General features: G+C 45.5%; 1 long non-coding RNA gene and 1 pseudogene across 1 annotated transcript; both read left to right on the top strand.

The window, feature by feature from the left end:
* The first annotated feature begins 6 nt into the window (after nucleotides 1-6).
* On the top strand, nucleotides 7-2,010 carry LOC116087982. The gene is made up of 2 exons (XR_004117732.1): nucleotides 7-314; nucleotides 1,803-2,010. It is a non-coding gene; the product is annotated as an uncharacterized LOC116087982 (long non-coding RNA).
* Nucleotides 2,011-4,090: 2,080 nt separating this feature from the next.
* LOC116088935 lies at nucleotides 4,091-5,177 on the top strand (annotated as a pseudogene).
* The last annotated feature ends 2 nt before the right edge of the window (nucleotides 5,178-5,179 follow it).

Genomic DNA, 5,179 nt, shown 5'->3' with positions numbered 1-5,179 from the left:
GCCCCGTGCCCGCCCACCTCCACGTGGCGGCCCAATCCGAATGCGCCCGCCAGGCCACGCCCCTGGCTCCTCCTCCACGCCCGGAGGCAAGACACAAACAAGCGGCCTGCTGCAGCCCCTCACAAAGAGAGCACGTTGCGCAGGCGCGTCCAACGGGTTCTTCGGTAGAGTGTCCCATGAACAATGAAGTTCGACTTGTGCCTCACCTCCCTTGCAGCAATCCCTTGGGGTAGCCTGGGGGTGGGGCAGGGTAGGAAGAGGAGAGAGGCGGTGGAGGAACTAGGAAGCTGCTGACCTCAAGAAAGGACTGCTTTGTAGGTTTTCGATTTCAGCTCAACATAAAAATTTTAAGAGATTTCGGAGAACACTAAGGATTTATTTCACTAAGGATTTATAGCACTGGTGAAGATCTGCCTCCGTTTAACCTACAGTGAAATGTAGCTATGTGGTTTCTCATTCGGGTTTTCTGACGCTGCTAATTAACCCTGGTGGTGAAAATAAAAAAGGGTTTACTGATGGATTGCTCAGTTTATTAAAAGTACTCTATAGTACCGAAAATGGGCCGTAAAATTGTTAACTGCTTTTATAGCTAAAGATCTGGGAGGCCCTTGAGATCTCACATTGCCCCTGAAACTTGATGCTGCTGCAAACCAATTGGCCTGTGTCCCATACAGAGAAAACCAGCCCTGCTACAGTTGGCTAGTTAACTAGGTTAACAGAATTCTCTCCTCACAGTTTAATATAGAAAAGAACTGTAGCCACCATTTACCAAACAAGTAGGACCTCAGAACTAATTTCTGTAATTCATCTTGTTTGAAACATACTTCTTTAATGATTAGGGTTTTATTTATTTAGCTTCTTCTTTTTTTCTTCAAGATGGCTTTACTCTTGGTATAGACCAGCCTGGCCTCAGACACAGAGATACACCTGCCTCTGCCTCCCTAGTGCTGGGATTAAATGCCCAGGTCACCACTGTAATTGAGTTGTTTTATCATTTTACAGTAATTTAGGTATACAAAGGCTAAAGAATTAAACACAAATCATTAAGAAGTTAAGAGAAGAATCTGAACTCCAGTCTATATATGGCAAGAGCAAGCAAGACCTGTAACAATAGCTCTTGGAGAGGCTAGGGTAGAGAATGAGAAAGTTCTGGTGCAGGGAATTTAATGAGACTCTGTCTCAAAATAATAAAGAGCGGGACATCTAGATGGATCAGCGAATAATTAAAGTGCTTGCTACATAAGCCTGCCAACCTGAGTCCCATCCCTGTAAGCCACCTAAGAATGAAAGAGAACCAAAACCACAAAGTTGCCCTCTGACTTCCAAACATATTCTGCAGCACAACTGCTCCCATTACACACACACACACACATACACTAAGGAGAACAAAGATAGGAATGAGCTAGGAGGGTTAGAGGCAGGGAATAGTTCCATTGTCTTTGGCCAGCAGTAAGGAATGTCTTTGTTCTCAGGCTAGAGATCCTAGAAGGGAGCTCGGACATCTTATTTCTTCCTAAACAGCCACTCCCAGTCCATACATTAATTCTTGATGGTGAACAGATTTAAAATCGAGTCTCTAGCTTTGAGGAAAGTAGGGACTATCCATTCCTGATTTCAGCCCTTCTTATAAATGATTTTAGGGTTACCTCTTCTGAAGTGGGAGTGGTGCAGTTCCCTTGGTCTGGGCTCTGTTGAGGCACATCAAGAGAAAGCTATCCCTTAGTCAAAGAGTGGACTCTATGTCTTGCCATGAGTAGAAAAATGACCTTTTGCTAACTTCCTTTTCGTCTCTTTTATTTCAGATACTGCCAGGCATGCTTTCCCAGACACTCTGGGAGTTCACTCTCCTCTGAAGCTGTCTGCCTCTTTCTGCTCTGTGGCCGCTTACAAAAAGACATTTTTGTCTCCTTCTTTACCCTTCTCTCTCTAGGCAGCTGCTGAGATTCACACCAAGCCTGCTTACGGTCTTTGGAAAACACAAAACTCTAATAAACTTAATTCTCAAGCTTCTGTTCTAAATTATCTTATTATTGAGGCAAAGAACCCTGAGCGAGGACTTCAATTTCCCTGGTAGTGTGTGACACCCCAAAAGGGACTCCTTAAAATTTCTAGTAACAATAAGTAAAAATAAAAAAATTCTATACAGAGTCTTGCTATATAGCCTTCCCTGGCCTGGAATTCATAATGTAAAGCAAACTAGCCTTGAACTCATGGAGAGCTTCCTGCCTTTGCCTCCCCAGTGGTGGGGTTAAAAGTGTGAGCCATCATGCTGGAAAGGCTCTGGCCTCAGTGCTGAGATAGGTACTTTCTCCCTTAGGAGCACAGATGGCTTGGTGGCACATGACTTTAATCCCAGTACTCAGGAGGCACAGAGGCAGATGCATCTCTGAGAGTTTGAGGCCAGCTTGACCAACAGTGAGTTCTAGGACATCCAGAACTACATTGTGTCCTGGAAAAAAAAATCCAAAACAACAAAATAAAAACTTAAAAAAAAAAAAACCCACCACAAAGCACAGGTTTGATGTTTATCACCTGTATTATCTACCATACTATGTTATTGGGTTTTGTTTTCATTTTAGTCCTTTGAGGGTCTAGCTAGCTTGGAACTCAATACATAGCCAAGTATGACCTTGAACTCTTGACCTTGCTGTCTCTACCTCCCAAATGCTGGCTTTAGGGTCTGAGCATCATCCCTGGCTGACAGGTGACTGACAGTTTTAGAGAGCCTCAGCTGTACTCCTCTCTGAGCCTTACAGGCCTGCTCCCAGTAATTCTTAAACTAGGTAGCAGCAACCAGTGCCCAAAACATTGTATTACTGCTAGCAAAGTCGACCATGCTGACTATACAGGATGATACCCGACTATACAGAGTGATAACTTTATATAAGTATTTACATTTCATCATGACTAATTGCCGGGCTTTATCATTTCTGTGGGCTTTACTGATTTTTATGTTCATGGTAGGTGATCATGTCCATTGGATGAATGGGAATCAGAGATCCAAAACTGGAAAAGATCTTAACAAAGCCTTTGGTTCACATCTTTGATAGGTGTGGTGGCTTTGTGTAGTCCTTTGGAAGCAAAGGCAGGGGATGTGCCAAAAGTTTGAGACTAAGCCGATCTGCACATAGAGTTCCAAGTCAGGCAGTGCTAAAGAATGACACCATTTCCAAAAAGCAGAAATGAAAGTCGGCCAGCAAGTCTTCCAGCCTGTGAACTGAATTTGATTCAGCAACCTGTGAGTAGAACAAGTGACCGAGCCACAGCTGGTGACGAAGAGCAAGCTATAGGCTCGATCCCTCACAGGTGTGCCTCCATTTTTGCATTTTAGTTCCTTCCAGATGAAGTCAAGTTGACAACAAAGCCTAGCCAAGGAAGAAGGAGCTTTTGCTCTTTGCCTTCTTGCTCTTGCTTTGTGAGCAAGTTCATTCCTTCACTGGCATTGGAGCATACTTCTTAAGATTCCAGTGCATACCGAAGACCAACAGAGACAATCCCCCCTTGTGGACTGGACAACTACTGGATACCTGAACTTTCTGTCAAGAGTTTATAGTCAGTTTCAACTAGCAGCAAGTTTACAGCCAGCTTGTACTGTAAGAGAACCTGTTTCAAATATATGAAACTATGGCTGAGGATTTAAGTCAGCAGCTCTCAGCCTATGGGTAGCAACCCCTTTGGTGGGAGTGTGTGGTGTGTGTGCGTGTGTGCATGTGAGTCAAATAGCCCTTTCACAGGGGTCGCCTGAGATCATTGGAAAACATAGATATTTACATTCGATTCATAACTAGCAAAAGTACTGTTTATGAAGTAGCAACAAAAATAATTTTATGGATAAATCTATCCTCCAGATTTCTAAAATGACATCTAAAATGGCGCCTAAAGGCTTGAGGCAAGCTCTGGGCAGACTAGTAACCAGAAGACATTTGTTTGTTTGTTTCGAGACAGGGTTTCTCTGTGTAGCCCTGGCTGTCCTGGAACTCACTCTATAGACCAGACTAGCTTCGAACTCCTGCCTCCTCCAGAACTCCTGGAACCCAGCCTCCCAAATACTGGGATTAAAGGCATGCACCACCACCGCCCACCACCGGAAGACGGCTCTTACGCTGCCTATATAAGCAATGGATGGCGCTGATGCTCCAAGCACTTTGCAGAGAAATCTGGGAAGACAGGAGACTGCGGGCATGAAGACAGGACTGGCAAGGCGTCTGGACCAACATCGAACCTATCTCTGTGGCAAAACGGGTAGGCCGGTTTACACCGGAGTCACTTCAGACCAAGGGGAAATATTCACCCCAGAAATGGCTATGAATGTGCCACCAGACAGCCTTGTCACATCGGGGCAGCCACTATCACTAACGTCCCAGGTAAATCATGGAGAAAAGCAAAACTACAACCCCGAATTTTGGCGCATGAAGTTCCGAGGTTTCAGCCCTTTGAAAGGGTCCAACCACATCCAGGACCTGAGGAGACTGTCTGAGCTATGCTATCAGTGGCTGAGGCCAGACCTGAACAGTATGGAGGAGATCCTGGATCAGCTGGTGTTGGAGCAGTTCCTAATCTGCATGCCGCTAGATCTGCAGGCCTTAGTGAAGGAGAGCGGAGTGAAGAGCTGCAAAGACCTGGAAGAGATGCTGAGGGAAGAGAAACCCCGTGACTGGTCCATAATCTATTCTGAAGGACAGGCATACCTCCTTCGGGATCCCAGCCTTGGGAAGGCTGAAGCCGCAGAGGATAAATGGGATCAAATGGATTTGTCCTAAGAGCACCGGTCAAATCAGAATGAAGAGTTTCCCAACAGAGGCCAGGCCAGCCAGGAGCTGCAGAACCTCTCAGAGACTGAAGAGCCATCCAACAGCCAGGAAGAGGACATTTTGCTGGCAGTAATTCCTGAGAAGAGATAGCCAGACTACCTGAGACCTGAGCAGAGCCTGGGGAATGACTCAGTTCCTGATTGGAAAGAGGCAGAGACATCTTTGTTTGTTGGTCAGGACCTTCATCCAACACTGAATCCTGCTGGTTCTCTCAGAGTAAAGGGTGCCGTGCTGCCCCAAGAAGACAGTGTTGTGGATGCTGTACCATCTTTCACCCATATTCAGGAAAGAGATTTAGCTGTGAATAGAGATCTTCAGAGTCTTCGTGGTTCCAACTTACCCACTTCCCAAGGAGTGGCCTCCTACAT

Source organism: Mastomys coucha, unplaced genomic scaffold (genome assembly GCF_008632895.1).
Source record: "Mastomys coucha isolate ucsf_1 unplaced genomic scaffold, UCSF_Mcou_1 pScaffold14, whole genome shotgun sequence".
NCBI classification, from domain to species: Eukaryota; Metazoa; Chordata; class Mammalia; order Rodentia; family Muridae; genus Mastomys; species Mastomys coucha.
Note: the sequence above shows the minus strand (reverse complement) of the source record. Positions and strands in the feature narration are given on the sequence as shown.